Consider the following 18110-nt stretch of genomic DNA (forward strand, 5'->3'; position numbering starts at 1 on the left):
TGTGGGGGCATTCCCTGCATTGTGTCACAGCTGATGTGTCTTATTTGCATAACATTCGACTTTTACATGTTTTCAGCATTTGCGGGTCACATTACTCATCATGTGATGATGTGGCAAGGGAAAATACTATACTACACTCTTAAAGGAGAACCTCACATCATATCACACATTTTACTCAACTCAGCGACAATTATTTACATGATGTCACACATGTCACACATGTCACTCATACACAGTATATTCATCTTCCTTTACATTACACAATGCTTGTAATGTGACACGCATCTTTAAACGTTCATGTACATCTGTCTTCTCATGTTTACATATACTTTTGGGTCCTCCCTATTTTCATGACGTCACTTATTGGACGCTCAATCACATTGCATGTTTACATTGTAACCGTTGCATTACAAGCACTTCAACCTAACTTATACACACATGTACAGTAATTCATCATTGGGACACCTTGTAAACTCATTCTATAGCAACTATCCTCATTACAGAAATGCATGCATATGCACACGACTATTCATTGTTGGCAACATGTCACAATAACATGGCTAATTACACATGTTACACAAAACTTTTCCCACGTCAATCTCAGCCTTTTTGTCTCATTACATGACTGACTCTTGCGTTCACAAGTGTTACATGCATTGCACATGCAACTATTTATTTGCAAGCAATCTTTGTACAAAGCTTCACGTCACATCATTGCCAAATATCATCATTCCCTGCAGAATACACACAACAAATACTTAGAACAACAAGTGCACACAGCTTGCCACAGAAGTACTTTATTATGTTAATGTAACACCTTGCATTTTACTATGTCACCTGACATCATCACATACCTATTTAAAGGACGCACATTACCTGCTCATTCACAGCTACTCATTTCAAAATGTTGAGATTGTTTAGGAGACGGAGGAACATTCTTTTCTATGACATGCTTGATGATGAAGAGAATCATATAGGGCAAGGGAGGGACACACCGAGGGACAGTGACAGTGACGCGGATACGACAGGGACAGGGAGAGGGACAGGCCGAGGGACAGGTAGAGGGACAGGAGATCAGAGGAGAAGACAGAGGAGACAACTTGTGCCTCGTCCGCGTCTGTACAGGGAGAGAAACCTGTTAGATGGGATGAGTGAGGAGGAGATTGTAAGTCGCTATCGTTTGAGTTCAGCAGCAATCTTAGCTCTTTATGAGGAGATAAGGGGGGATTTAGATTTTTTCACAGCCAGAGGTCGTGCAGTCCCTGGGCTTGTTAAAATGCTGTGCTCATTACATTATCTTGCTTCCGCGTCATACCAGACAACTGTGGGCATAGTGGGCGGGGTCTCGCAATCTACATTCTCGCGGGCCTTGACCCAGTTTCTCTATGCACTCAATAGACGCGCTAGGAATTATATTCATTTTCCTACAGAGGCGACAGAGTGGCTGGAAGTCAGGACTGGCTTTTATAATATAGCAGGGATACCATGTGTGCTGGGTGCAATCGATTGCACACATGTTGCTTTGATTGCACCTAGTCAGAGTGAGCATGTGTACCGCAATCGGAAGCACTACCATTCACTCAATGTACAGGTGGTATGTGATGCCACGATGAGGATAATGCATGTGGTACCCAAGTTCCCTGGTTCCAGTCACGATTCCTCTATCCTGAGGAACTCTTCAGTCTTCCATGCGTTCGAAGAGGGACATTTTGAACCTGGTTGGCTGCTGGGTGAGTACATATTTACATGTTCTAACACAAAACACATGTTGATTTAGGAATGTTGGCATTGTACAATTTGATCACTAATGTCAGCTTATGTGTGCTCCATTCATTATAGGTGACTCAGGATACGGAATTAGGCCGTGGCTCTTGACTCCGGTGCTAAACCCTCAAACTGAAGCAGAGGACAGGTACAATGCAGCCCATATATCTACAAGATCTGTTATAGAGAGGACATTTGGCCTACTCAAGACCAGGTTTAGGTGTCTGGACAGAACTGGTGGGGCTCTTCTATACAAGCCTCAAAAAGTGTCTGATATTATCCTTGCCTGTTGCATTTTGCACAATGTTGCACTCAGGCACAATGTACAGTCAGACCTAGCTGAGGCTTTGGTAGACGAGCATCCCACCCATGTAGCTGCTGAAAATGAACAAACAGCCAGTGGTGGCCAGACACGACAGAATCTCATCAATTCATTTTTTTCTTGTAAGTACAAACTCATATGTTCCTAGTACTACTTTTATAGTTTAATTATGTTATATTAACAATAATGTTTCTTTATATAACCTTCTGTTAGGACACAGATGAATATGGGTTGCACACCTTTCTTTTCTCTGCTGTGTGCACAAAGGGATGTGGCACCGGTATGTTATTGTTGCACAGGTTATATAATCCCTCTTCAATTGTACTTTAGTTGTGTGTATGTGAATACAACTTGGGTAACAAAGCAATAATATTTTAGCATTGTGTTATTCCTTATGCTAAGACAAAACACATATTATGCCCATAATCATTCATGCTTCTAGTATGCTTACATACAATGTTATTGGTGCAGTGTAACATGTACATCCATATGATGTGTACACCAGGCTGATTTACATTTTGAATGTCATGAAATATACATGGTGTTGTACATTTAACACCAAATACACACTTTGCTGTGTTGTTTACGGTACTGAAGATGGCATGTCAATGTTTGCAATTTATATATTGTTCCTTTGCATTATAGGTATATCTCCAGTATGACTGATCATGGTATGTATATTTGCTGACATCTCTCATAAGATGTGGCTACCTCAATCTTCCTATAATTATTGGAACTAAAAACCCAACATATTGGTTTAAACACAAATGTTACATATATGTACTTTCTGTATCATGTATATGCATTTAGCTACTCTTGAGCTTTCATGTGCATTGTATTACAAAATGATTACTCACATTTCATCACATTTTATGTATGTTTCCTTATAATTTCCATTAATGTAATATAGAGGTGGTTGGAGAAAAGGGGATAACTGTACTTATTTGTTTACTTACGGGAGCACATTCATCACTAGCATAGACACACTTTTTAAGACAACTGTTTGTGTCTCTATCAATTGGTGTAGGATCCATGTATAACACCGACAAATGATAACACCAGCTTTATTATGGTAGCTTATATCATCATATTGACTATACTATGTATTTCTAAACGATTAATAAACACAGTAAACTATAGTTAGTTAGGTTAATGAAATATACACAGAAACGTACTTCATAACATGATGGTGATGTCATATTCAGAACATCATGCATTGGAGGGGACCATAACATCTGGCCAGTAACATTATTTGCTACAGTCCCAAACCATTTTATCTACATACCCATGTAACAAGAGATTTTAAAAATAAATGGCTACTTGGTTGTAAGTGTCCTTTACATTGGGAGAAGGAGTGGCTCACTGAGTAAAGACACACACTGGCACTGATAGTTTGAAGCAGGGGAGTCTGGTTCAATTCCCGGTGTGGGCTCCTTGTGACCTTGGCCAAGTCACTTTATCTCCCTGTGCCTCATGCGGCAAAAAAACATTTGTACGTTCCACGGGCCAGGGACCTCAGGCTGAAACATGTGTCTGTAAATCGCTGCGTACAACTAGCAGCCCTATACATGAACATGCTCATATTATTATTATTATTGTTACATAGTTTCGACAGTCATACGTTCCATTACATATTAGAATACACAAATGTGTTAGCAGAGTGGGAATGGTTGTTATATATAAAACACACCATGTCATAAAATGTTAGTAGTCATTAAAGAACACTCAATAAAAATTCATGAGGCACTCTTTTGCAACATCATTATGTTAATTAAGTGCTTATGCAATATAGGCATAAGGGTATCACATTTTTAATTGTTTGTTAATAAGCGCTGCAAGCAATATAAAATTAGTTCCATATGTAATATAGTAGTCGGTGGCTCCTCCTCACAATCATCTCATATAAAGGTAGACTCTTCTGAAATCATACATTGATCCGATTGTATCTTCCCCGACATCTCTGAAATACAGCAAACACATGATGGTCAAAGATGGCACCTTACTAGATATGCATCCGTGACAACGCGTTACGCAGCTCTATATGATTGTGTAGATACACACGTCACTCACTTATATGTTAGAAGTAAAACTGTTCATCAGTATGTAATGTTTCTTTAAATTTGTAGCAGGCATAACTATGTATAAGAAGTGAACGTTGCCTGTATACTGAAAGATGTGCGCGCACATCTTTGTGTGCGCACGCACTTCACGCTTGGCTCCACTAACTGTTAGCGCATGCGCAAAACAAAGCGTACGTTGTGCGTTCAATACATGTTGAAAATACCAGTAAACATAACATCTTTATTTCAAATACAATGAAGACGAAACTACATTCGTTCTAAACGAGTACATCTGTATTCTTTTTAAATAGACGTGTTTGAACAGAAAGCACGGCCGATAACACAATGCGCAAATGCAATACGTGTGACGTCATGTTAAGCCAGCGTGAAACGCACGCTAACACTCCTCCCACTCAATTAACATTCGGCTAACGCCCAGGGTACGCCTACAAACACTGAGCCGCACGCATCACACACTGCAGTTACCGTTACTATAACAAAACATGACAGCCAATAGGCTTTGAGGCGCGCACGTCGCTTGGGGGCGGGACTTACATCACTAATCCTTTTTAAGGACGCCTTGGCCCATGACAAGGGTCCCACGTCATACGTGGTGGACCCGGTTTTCAATGTTGTAGATGTTGCATGATAACAAAACAGGTATGTGTTAGAGTAATGGTAAAATGTTGCTAATATGTTTAAAGGGATAGGAAAGTACGTATATTTATTCCGTCAGCAATGTGTACTACTCTTTCAGGTCCTACTATATTGTATTAGGAAACAATTTGTTTGTGATCGCTACATGTTATGCAGTCTGCAATGTTACGCTGTATCCACGCATTGAAAGTGAAAATGGTGGTTACAAAAAAAAAAAAAATTTAAACGCAGAGTCAACGCATAACGATTGTTATATTTACCATTCTTCTAGAATTAACTCTTCGCCTGGCTGCAACTGGTCGCTCCAGAAATGCAAGCCATTTTCATCCACGCTTAACCCAACCGCTGAATCCAGTATGGCACATATCTCCTCCAGGATGCGCTCATAGGAATCGCCACTGCTTTCTTCAAATAATTGGTCGGGAGGTAGGTTCATTTCTTCCGGTTCCCATTCCAATGCAATTTCAGCTGAAAGGCTTGGTACATAATCATAGTACTTTTGTTCTTGTACAATGTGGGTTTCAGGAATGGAGGCTGCAGATATTGCAGCACGTATCGATTCAAACGGATCAGTAGTAGCGGATACATTGCTATTGCCATTAGGAATAAATATGCCTTTCACGACAATATAAGTGCCGTCTTTCAGGATAAATTGTTTTTCCGGGGCAATCTTCCAGAAACCATAGGTGTGTTGTAGCTTATCCTGGTCACGTTCAAAAAAGTCATTACTTGATAAAGTGAATCTTATTGAGGAATTAAAATTCCGTGCATGCTTACGGTCTTGGTAATAAGGATATTTTGCTCGAATGAAATCATCGATTTGGCGTGTGCTTGCTTTCTGTCCGCGACTGTTCAAGATGGCTTCACAGATCATGTACTTATACCCTAAAAGGGGATTAATATTGTTAACGAATTCATCAGCCATGTCTGAGTAGCACAAAAGCTGTGTGCAGGTCTGTGTTATTTGCTCATCAAAATGAATGTGCTGAATGGCTAACAAACTCCTGTTTTTCCTTGTCAAGGTCAACAAAAGTAACTACTTTGACTCCTTATTTCAAACGCCAATTGGATTTGTTTGTCTAATTGGGTTAACAGTTGTGGTTCGTGATATGGGACTGTGGGAGAAACATTTCTCCTTCTTTTATCTCGTTTGTGAAAAACATCCCTAGACTGTGAATGCGTTCACATAGTGTTTTTTTGAAAACTAACAAAGACCAGTGTGTGAAAATATTTCTTAGCCAGGCATATCAGTAAAAACACACCTGCAAAAAGAAATGTTTTTTCCCCGCTTACATTTCTGTGTGTATGTGAAAGTCTGGTTAACTCCCTGTCTGCATGAGTTTAAATACGTGTGTATATATATATATATATATATATATATATATATATATATATATATAAATATATCTCTTATAAAAATATATATATATTTATATATAATATTTTTTTTTTTTTTATATTGCAGGAGTACACACAACATTGATGGCATTAAGTATACCTTGTATGAAACCTATTTAAATGGTGAGAAACATGATTGAATGAAGTAATAAACATTTGTTTAAGCACAATACTGTTAGAGTCTCATACTTAGGATATTTCTCAAACATTAGGCCTGTATTATTAAAATAGTGTTTTCACAAGGAAGCATGAAGTGTATTAGTTTGTGTATACCAGTTTATATAGTACTATATATATATATATATATATATATATATATATATATATATATATATATATATATACACACATATATACATATATATATACACATATATACATATATATATACACATATATACATATATATATACACATATATACATATATATATACACATATATACATATATATATACACATATATACATATATATATACACATATACATATATATATATATACACACTCACACACTCACACTCACACTCACTCAGTGTGTGTGTGTGTGTGTGTGTGTGTGTGTGTATATATATTATTATACATTCTGAGATGTTATAGAAACGAACACACAACTGATTAAAGGACAAAATTACAATGGCCAAGCAAGGCAAAGGTAAGTAATAATTTACACATAATCCTGCTGTACACGTACAAGAAAGATGTTTGCACTTACTTAGGTGTTTTAATAATTGCATGTGACTAATATGCATATGCAATTCTTACATCAATTAACACACCCAAATGCAATGTTTTGCTGCAAAGTCAATGGCAGCTTCTCTAAACTTAGCAACTGGCTCCTGGTGGACCATTACTGAACAGACGATTACAACATAAATATTTATAACACAATTAATTATGAGTGTTAACATTTCCAAAACTTCACGTGTACAAGAACATACACTGGCGACACACTTTATTCGAGCTTGGCTAGTCCCACGAATTCGGGTATACCCGGGTGTATTGAGGTTTGTGACTGTTTTCTGCCCGAGTACATTGAGTTATTTTCCAAGCAGGGATTGAAGCATTTTATTCCCGCTGGCTGCAATACTGCACAGTATATATATATAAACTGCATTACAATTCATGAATTTATGCCATCTGGTAGACACGCAAAGCATTGCAGCCTATTAAATCCTAATCATTATCATTTAACAGATCAGCCGCCCATCAGCCAGGCATGAACCCAGGCTGGGAAGGCAAATGCAACGGGGCTTGTCAGAGGTTAGTAGTGGCTTATTCCAGGTATCTGCCAGGTACATACCGGGTATTTGCTCTAATAAAGTGTGTCGGTGCAGTAGTTGAAAGTTTGGAAACAACACAGTCTTCAGCATACATACAATAGTAATTAGATAATCTGAAGTCAACAAAACAAGGCCAAAGACATATTTTCTGAATTATAACATTTATTTTTTTTGTTCCTTTTGCGAGCGAGTAACAGGCCTGCTTGTTGTCTCTTGAATTTTCCTTTTTCTTTTGCCACCAACTTTAGGCACAACAGAGCCACTTTGAGTGGCCTCTGGCACTTCACGGGCAGGGCTTGTGGCCAGTGACTGTTCACCTACGGGGCTTGTGGCCAGTGACTCACCTACAGGGCTTGTGGCCAGTGACTCACCTACAGGGCTTTTGGGCAGTGATTCACCTACAGGGCTTTTGGGCAGCGATTCACCTACAGGGCTTTTGGGCAGCGACTCACCTACAGGGCTTTTGGGTAGTGACTGTTCACGGACAGGGCTTGTGCCCAGTGACACATGTGAGCAAGTTGGTAGACACTGCACAAGTGATGGTTGGTCTGTTTCATGTGTGTCTTGTTTTGTTTTTGTCGCCTCCTTTGTAGGTGTCTGCTGCTGAATTTGTACAGATGGCAGCGGTAGGATGTCATCAGGAACCTGCACAGCAATGTCTGCTACTTGACCGGTAACATTTGGGCCTGGTGAATGAATATCAGATGAATGTGGTGAAAACTGACCTGCATGAACAGATCCTGGCTGGGAGGTGTTGAATTGTGGTACATTAGTCATTCTCCAGTAATTAGCTTGTGTTTGCTGAACAACTAATGCTTCGAATGAGGTGTTGATTTTTTGCAACTGTTTAGGCACTTCAATGAAGACTCTGTGGAGATGTGCCAATTGTGATACTGTTTCTTCCTGCAGTCCAATCATCCTTTCCAGCACTGTCATCATGTCTGAATGGTGACGATTTTCTGCGTCCACTATTTTTCCCTCTGAAGCTACAATTGCATCGTATGTGGAAGTTGATGGACAATTTGGCGGTACAACAGTTTCTATTGGCACCTCTTCATGGTCACATGATTGTATTTCAGTCTCTTCTGTGGCGTCATCCTCATCATACTCATCATCCTCATCACCATGATGTTCTAAAAAGAAATGTACACATTATTAAATGGCATGTTAATGTATGCTGTGTTACTATGTAATTGTACTGTGTCCTAAGTAACACCTAACATGTTAGCATACGTTTTATAACCTCATTAAAAACTACCTTGACTTACGAATAATGTTTGGACTCAGTATGAAATATGAATGAATGAAAAGTTGCTCTAAACTCAGAAGTCCTACATGATAATTAACATCACTAACACAATACATGTTGCCTTACACTTAATTTTCACTGACACTAAGTAATCCTATTTAAAGAAGATGTGCAAAACAAATAATGCACATGACAACATAACATATAGAAGAGCACATATTATATGGCCAGCAAATGATACACTCACCTTCTAGTAGTGTTGAGCTGGCTGACCCAGGTGAAGACACTTGTTCCATCTCAGGTGACACATGTCCTCCAGGGGCAACTATATATAACAATAACATAAGTTTTACATTTACATGTGTAAATATTGAACAAACACTTATTGTATGTTCTGTATTTATGATTAACTAACAACATCAGTTCCTTAACCGAAAATGTGTGTGAAAGTGAACATAAATAGTTGTAATAACACTGTACATGCCTGTGTACTTAGAATTTTTGAGTTCCCTAACATACAACATACTATGTTTCTGCAGTAATGCGTGAGGATAAATAGATTAAATGAGTACATAAAAATCATATGTTGTGTAGTGATATCAGTATCATAATGTACATAACTATCATGAGATGACCATTCACAATGGTTATCATGAAGGTGGTCATATTGCAAAAAGTGTTGTTTTTGGTAGAGGATATGTGTGGTACATTAATCGAAGATGTGGCACACCTGAATGTGGCTGTGACTCAACAAGACAACACATGCAGTGTGTGATAATGTGTCTTTCATAGTAGTTCAACTATAGATATGAGTGAACTAATGTGTGACGTACGCTTTGATAAGTAATGAGTTGTTGGGGCATTTAGTAGCTAGAGTTAAGCTTTCAAATGAGTGTGATTAACTTCAGTTGTGCTATTCAGGTTGTAAGAAAGGTATTCCCTTCCCCAAAAAGCCTAATCAGCTACACCTTTCAATGACTTGAAACAGGTGCAAATGGTGTGAACTAAGTTGACCGTGAAATGAGGCTGTAATTAGTGTGTGTGCTGAACCCCACCCCCTCTGTTGAAGTGTATGCTGTGATGAGATATTAATTGCAGCTGCTTTAACACAATGGTAGATGAGCTAAGTAGTCATCTGCAGTGTTTAAGTTATGAAAACAATGACATAACATATGATACGTGTGCCTCATTATGCTGTCTGTATATGACATAAAGCAAAAATGGACCTTTTCATAAGCAACTATAGATGTGTTAGTGCCAGTGATGTTTGTAGGCCGTTACATGCAATTTCTTTGATGCATGCTTAAAATAGGCAGTAATGTCATGTTTGTCGGAGTAAAATCAATAAAATACACAATAATATGATACATATTTCTGTTCTGTACCTGTAGCTACTAATAATTTCTCATGAACATGTGTTACACATGTGTACTACCCTGTTGTTCCCCATCTTCGCCCACCATCAATTGCTTCCACTGCAGCTATGCATTTTGAGAATTCACATGTAAATGAGCACGCAATGGCACGTGCTATATTAGTTACTGCTTTTAGTAGGACTACTACATATATGTGTATTTTGAGATATATATATACAGAATCAGACATATACATATATAGATGCAGGTATGCTTATATTGTGAAGACAGTATAAAAAGCAGTGTAAATATGCAAAATAACTGTAAGCAACGACACGCCTAGTACAGTAATATTTATCACCTGCTGGAAATTGTGACGGATAAATTCCAATGTCACGGTCACCAGCCAAGCCTTCCACGACGACGGTAAGTAATTTTGGCCGAAGCAGCTCCTCCAATGGAGTCAATATGAGACGTTGTGGTGTGGGCCCACCTCCAGTGCCAGTAGCATGCACGCGTTGGTCTTGTATTTTCTTTTTCAATTTGGACCTAATATCATCAAATCTTTTCCGACAATGATACTTGTCCCTGACACTATTCCCACAGGCATTGACACCAATGACTATTGTGTCCCACATTTCTTTTTTGCTTGCTGCACTTGTCCGCCCTTGAAAAACATATAAAAGATATGAGGTAAATTAATAATAATATAAGCACCAGTTTCCTACACTGCTAGCTGTTCCAAGAGATAGCAAACATGCTGTTTTATGTGTAATATGTGCAGCACATGAGCATTCACTACTAAACCTATACATGTAAGCAAGGTTGCATTCATATTGTATGCAGTTCTGGCAAATTGACCGCCTGTGTTTATTTGTCCTTGTAAGGCATGATAAAAAGCTGTGTTTCCACACTAATGAACATAGAAAGATATTGTGTACCCATATTTGCATATGAACAAAACTCAGATGACCTAGGATCACATGTATTTGAATAATAAATGTAAAGTTACACTTACCTACTAAATGTCCATAGAGACTGTCATAGTGCTCCAGAATGCCAGTGACAAGAGCCCTATTTTCCTGGTCATTGAAGCGAGGATTACGTGGCTTCTCCACACGTTTTTTCCGAGCAGGTTTAGGGTCAGAGCTTGGCTGGTGCTGACTGGACTCTCCTTCTTCCAATGGAAGAGCCTCCAAAAGCTGGCCACCAGCAAGCACGCCACCACCAGACACCCCATCAGCAACTGCGCCACCAGCAGCACTCCCAGCACCAGCACTCCCACTCCTAGCACCAGCACTCCCACTCCTAGCACCAGCACTCCCACTCCTAGCACCAGCACTCACACTCCTAGCACCAGCACTCACACTCCTAGCACCAGCACTCCCAGCACCAGCACTCCCACTCACAGCAACAGCACTCCCACTCCCAACAACAGCACTCCCACTCCCAACAACAGCACTCCCACTCCCAGCAACACCACTCGCAGCACCAGCACTCCCACTCCCAACAACAGCACTCCCACTCCCAGCAACACCACTCGCAGCACCAGCACTCCCACTCCCAACAACAGCACTCCCACTCCCAGCAACACCACTCGGTGCACCAGCAACATCACTCCCCTGAACAGAACGTTCACTCCGACGCGTACTCGCACGAGTAGCACTCCCACTCCCACCAGCATCACTCTTCCCACGCTTTGCGGGCATACTTCCAGCACTCACAAAAAACAGACAAGAAATGTACAGGCAATCACACGACCCACTTCCACATATAAAACAAGACAAAGATGTAAACAAAACAACAAAGGACAAAGCTCACCCAATACACAACAAGTCTCTCAGTCAATATGCAAATGTTCAATCGTCCAGCTCTGTGCGTCTCTCTCTCTCTCTCACTCCCAACAACACAGAGAATGATTAGCAGTACACGTTGCCTTTAAATATGGCGCGCAATCAAAAACATGCTTGTTTCGCCTGATTCAGCAAGATTTGTGATTGGGCAACCTAACAGCACCGCGCCACGCACGCCGATACACCTGTGTGTGATCGGCTCATCATCGTGAGAGTGGGCGGATTTGTTTTCTGGTTGATTTTGAATGTATTCGGCACTTACTGCATACGGAGAGGGAAAAACGCCAATAACATGACTAATCGATAAGCTTGCCGATTTCACATAATCGTCGCTTACTGCATGAGGCCCTAAGACCCTACAGAGTTATCTGGATGTGGGTAGAATACCAAGAGGACTTAGGTTCTCAAAAAGCCCAACCTTCGGTAAGGATAACCCCAAGTTCATGCAGGAGTGGAATAGAATACAGGAGGAGTGTTCTAATGACCTCATCAGGCTAATAATTTACGAAAGGAATCGTGAGATCAAAGATCTAGAAAAGGAGATCTTGAAAGCGATTAAGGCACTAGAACCGATAGTGATAGATACTGATTGCTCAGAGATTGAGCATGATTTAAAAGTCAAATTAGAGTATGAGGAAGATGAACATTTAAAAACGAAACACAATAAATTTTTGAGAGACAAACTAGATTATCAGCAAGGAAGACAAAGGGACTGGGCTAAAAAGGATAGAGGAAGAGTAGTAGGTGATGAATATATCCCCCATAAAAAAGGAAGAGGGGGATCTGCACACTCAAAGAGCAGACAACAAAATTACCACACCTATGAACAAAGGAGAGAGAGCAGAACCAGTAAAAATGACCGATCAGACAGAGATCGCTCACGCTCTAATCATGGTAATGGGTATCGTAATCCCAACTATAAAGGGAAAAATTACATTGAGGGCTTTAGATATAGCTCAAGGCCACAGGGCCAACATAGGAATTTTGAATATGAGCATAAAGACCCTCATCCAAGAACAACTAAATACTCACCTAGGATCTCCCCTAGATATTCACCTAAACGCCCTGCTAGACCGGAACCCACTACAGATTCACCTTCTTTTTTAGATTTGGTAAGAACCAGACTAGAAAGGAAGGTGAACACAGTAAAAGATATACAGAATACCCCTCAAGAGAAAAGAAAGAAAAGGGTTACATCAGACGAGGAACACGAGGAGGGACCAGAGCACAAAAGAAGAGAGTACTCTTGGGAAAGAACACCGTAGTAAACCAAGGGGTCTTTAATCTCTCCTCAACAGCTTTGAACAAGGATCAATTGAACGTACTTGGAAGAGGTTTGAGTTTCTCCAAAACATGTGGACCCAGCTCCTTCCAGCTGTTCAAAGATCTACATAAGTTCACTCGCAATATTACCCTAAAGAGACATTTTCTGAAACACGATAGGGATCTTGTTTCTGACAAGGCTGCAATGGTTTCTGTGAGTAATATAGATACGGAAGTTAAAATCAAACATACTGATTTTAAAACCCAATCCAAGTTTTATCCCGCACATTCCAAGGGTCATCATATTGATACATTTTTTAATATGGTCATCAATGATTTTAACATTTTATCTAGTAATTTTAAGTCAGGTGATATTAAACACAACCTCAGTGCAAGTGAGTCCTTAGCCCTTAAAACTTTGCGTGATGACGAAAGCCTCATTATAAGACAGGCAGATAAAGGTGGGGGCGTAGTAGTCCAAAATAGGTGTGACTACGAAAAAGAAGCTTTAAGGCTTCTCAACGATACAACGTCCTATGTAAAATTACCTAAGGACCCTACAGCTGAATATCTAAGGGTGCTTAAAGCACTATTAGACAACGCAGTAGCCCTGTCCGTCATCAACACAACAGAGTTTGCTTTTCTATTTTCTGAATTTCCTAGGATACCCATATTCTACCACCTGCCGAAAATTCATAAGGCTCTGGTTGACCCACCTGGACGCCCAATTGTGTCAGGTATACAATCTATGTCAGCCAACCTTAGTCAATATGTGGATTTTTTTCTCCAACCGTATGTTGGAAAATTAACCTCTTATCTGAAGGACTCTACAGCAGTTCTAAACTTATTTAAAGATTTTGAATGGAAAAGTTCATATGTATGGATTACATGTGACATAAAATCCCTGTATACTAATATACCTCACCAGAAAGGGTTGGATGCTGTTAATTCCTTTCTGGAATCAGACTCTGATCTGCATCCATTAAATAGAGAATTTATTCTAGAGTCTATCAGTTTCATATTGAAACATAATTATTTTCTGTTTCTCTCCACTTTCTACCTACAGGTTTGCGGAACTGCAATGGGTACTAGGTTTGCCCCCAGCTTCACAAACCTGTACGTGGGAAGGTGGGAGTCTCAGTTTATCATGCCCGACCAACCATACCACAGGAATGTCGTTGTGTGGAGACGCTACATAGACGACATCCTGTGTGTGTGGGATGGTGATTACGATTCAGCCAGTGCATTTGTAGCCAACCTGAATAGGAATGACTACAACCTTGAGTTCACACACAAGGTGGATGCCACCCAGATAGATTTTTTGGACTTAAGATTAACTTCCAAAATGGATGGCACCGTGGAGACTGAGACCTTCTTTAAGGAGGTGGATACCAGCAATGTGCTGATGGCGAATAGTAATCACAAAAAGACATGGATAAACAACATACCAGGGGGGCAATTTGTGAGACTCAGACGTAACTGTAGTAGTTTAGAGGTTTTCAACCAACAGGCTAACAAATTATTTTGGAGATTTAGAGAGAGGGGATATCCTAAGGAACTTCTAGAAAGAGAGATCATAAGGGTACGTAATATGGATCGTAAGGATATGTTAGTTCAAAATAGATCCACGATTAAAAATAAAGAAGGTCAAAACACAAAAAAGGACACTCTTAATGTGGCTTTCATTACAGACTTTAATTCGGTTCATAGAGACATTGAAAAGGTTTTTAACAAACACTGGGGTATATTGTGCAATGATCCCATTTTGGGATCACATCTTGACGTTAAACCACGGTTTATTTACAGGAGAGCAAAAAATATCAAAAACTTGTTAGCTCCTAGTGATGTTTTTATAAGTAAGAGCAATACTACATCGAAAAAGAACTGGCTAGGGCCTAAACCAAAAGGCAACTATATCTGTGGTAATTGCACGATTTGTAAATACCAACATCCTGACAAATACACTTTTTATTCACAAGTAACGAAGGAAGTTTTTAATATTGATGACTTTATTCTATGTACCTCTACACATATTGTATACCTATTGGAATGTGCGTGTGGGTATCAATATGTAGGCAGAACCAAACGCAGCCTTAAAGTTCGGATTCAGGAACATGTCAGAAATATTAAAAATGGTTTTGAAAAACATAGTGTATCTAGACACTTCCTGATACACCATAATAAAGATCCGTCAAGTCTCACTTTTAAGGGGATTCAGTTGATTCCTGTAAATAGAAGAGGAGGGGACAGAGTTAAAACATTGTCTTCTAAAGAGACATATTGGATACATAAGTTAGATACTATGTCCCCTAAGGGGTTAAATGAGGATGTGGATATTTGGGCACTTTATTGAATCTTTAGCTCACCACCCCTCTGTACCTAGGGGATGTATCATTTATCTCTGTATCTCTGTTTTCCTTTCTTTATCCTACGCTTTTTTTCTAGTTACATCTTTTTATGCAAGTAATGATGGTGTCTATTTTAAGTCGACTAATATTGTGTTTCTTTTATTCCAGCATGTTTTTAATTATTTATGCTAGGTTTTGTCTATATGTAAGTTTATATTAAATAGGTATTGTTTTGTTTTTGTTTTTTTGTTAATAAAGTTGTTGTTTTAAAAGTAAACTACACATCTTCCCTATCACGCAGACCATTACCTATTATAGATGATTGGTCTATCCCTAATTGGTTGACCAATAAGGTATCTATGTGAGGTATTTAAGACCTCTGGGTAATGGCCTAATTATTCCCTGAAGAAGTAGTTAATTCTACGAAACTAGTTGGATGTAACATTCTATTGCCTTATATCTGCTTACATTGGCCTTTGTCTATGTGTTGGCCTGTCCTGTTTTTATTTCATCCTGTGTGCTGTTTTGGACACTTGTGAGAGACTTTGTAAGACTGTTCAAACTTCCCTATTGAATCCACCACTGCTGTGAAGACAGCAGCAAGCTGCGTTTTAACCTCTGTGCAGAGGATACACCTGCCGAGGTACAGGAGCAGCTTCATATCGGCTAGGAAGCAGGAGCGATTTCACCGAGCCCCAGTACCAGCTGCTGAACCTGGCTGCATGAAGGGAAATCCCCTTGGGAGTGAAAAGACTGACGTCCTGCCCCAGAATTAACTGAGCTGCAGCAGCAGAGGGAAGCAAGCACCTGAATCTACAGCTAACAGCCGAGTGGTAAACAGTGTGATACACACTACATGCCTTTTACCAACCATTTTATGTACGCAGATATATTACCCCCTTTTTAATTCTATAATATATTGTTGAATTTGCTTCACTATTTGGCGTTGTGCGCTGTTTTCTTTTGTTTCCATTCACACCACAGTTGCCTGAACATTGGGCCTCCTCTGTGCCTCTTCCCCTTGTCTGTGCCTCTTCTGCTAGAGGAGCAGGGAAGAGCTAGGACTTCTGTGGGGACCCTTGAACCGTAGCGCATGTCCAGGGACCATCCTACAGCTGGATATCCGAGCCAGAGATTGCATTGGGCAGAAGCCTGCCATGACTGCGGACAGAATAAAATGTTCCTGTTTCATATAGCTCCTGTCTGGTGTGTGATCTTACTGGAAGGGAGAGGTAACCATTTCTATTGTATGAGATCGCCTCCATACATCTGGAGCCTACAGCAGATGAAGGCACTGCACTGCTAGAGAACCATGTGGGGTATGTACCCCAGAAACCTGTCCTGTGTCCCCACAAACATCAGCGGACGACTCACCCCTCCTGCTTACCAACAGGTAGCATACACCACACACTGTAATAGCAGAATCTTCCATCGGGCGGGGGAAACACTGTTACAAATAAATAAGTAAATCAGGTAGTCAGGGTTTTTATAGGGGTAGTTTTCATTAACGTGAATGAGAACAGCCCATTTTGTGGGGTCTGTGTTTGAGTATTTCCTGACAAGTGTGCTTTGTAGAATATTAGTGCTGTTGTATTATAACTTTAATACCTTTTGCTTTCTTAAATGAACAAAGTTTACTCCTGAAAAGCTTATCAAAAATGTTCTTTTTTTCTACAGTAAAAAGGTTGAAATTGAGTTAAACTTAAGAATCCATTTTCCACAAAGGATGTTGTTGGAATGCAATCTCCAGGTAGCAAAGCATTCTCTTAGGATTTTCTGTCCTTACTTTGTATATCATTGGCACAACATAGATTGTCATTATTTATTGTGACTGTACATTTGGCCACAAGGTTATTATATTTTACTGGAAATATATTGTACTAAATTCTAACAAAGAAATTGAGGTTTTGAAATTGGAAAGTGATGTAAATGTCAAAGCTATTATGTTTTATTATTTCATATTTTACTTTCGGGGGAAACAATTTGTTACTTTTCTATTGACCTTAGGAGTGAGAGACTAAGGTCAAAGAAAAAGAATACACATTACTGTAAAACGGTGGATACAAGTATTTATTTATGTAGCTAGGATTCCCTGTGGGTCCCTTTTCCCCTTTCCCTCCTTCCCTCTGCTGTAGTGCGGAAGGCTGCGGGCTGTTGCGGCGTGTGACTGCATCGCAGAGGCTCCCAGCAGATCCCGGTAAAGTGCGCCACCATCTTATTTATTTATAAAATATTTTACCAGGAAGTAATACATTGAGAGTTACCTCTCGTTTTCAAGTATGTCCTGGGCACAGAGTAAAGACAAATAATACATGTTTACAAATACAGTTACATAATGAGCAGGGTATACATTATATACAAGACATTGCATGCACAGTTAAAGATAATTTATATTATGGGCTATGAAACAGTTACAGGCCAGATTAAAATGTGTGACAGCCTTAGATTTGAAAGAACTTTGACTGGTGGTGGATGTAAGAGTCTCTGGTAGGTTGTTCCAGTTTTGGGGTGCACGGTAAGAGAATTAGGAGCGTCCGGATACTTTGTTGAGCCTTGGGA

General features: G+C 39.7%; 1 long non-coding RNA gene across 1 annotated transcript; it reads left to right on the forward strand.

The window, feature by feature from the left end:
• The first annotated feature begins 1938 nt into the window (after nucleotides 1–1938).
• Nucleotides 1939–8326, forward strand: LOC142470114 (uncharacterized). The gene is made up of 6 exons (XR_012789165.1): nucleotides 1939–2208; nucleotides 2300–2366; nucleotides 2732–2757; nucleotides 5075–5229; nucleotides 6269–6324; nucleotides 8077–8326. It is a non-coding gene; the product is annotated as an uncharacterized LOC142470114 (long non-coding RNA).
• Nucleotides 8327–18110: the final 9784 nt, after the last annotated feature.

Source organism: Ascaphus truei, chromosome 1, assembly GCF_040206685.1.
Source record: "Ascaphus truei isolate aAscTru1 chromosome 1, aAscTru1.hap1, whole genome shotgun sequence".
In the NCBI taxonomy this organism is placed as follows: domain Eukaryota; kingdom Metazoa; phylum Chordata; class Amphibia; order Anura; family Ascaphidae; genus Ascaphus; species Ascaphus truei.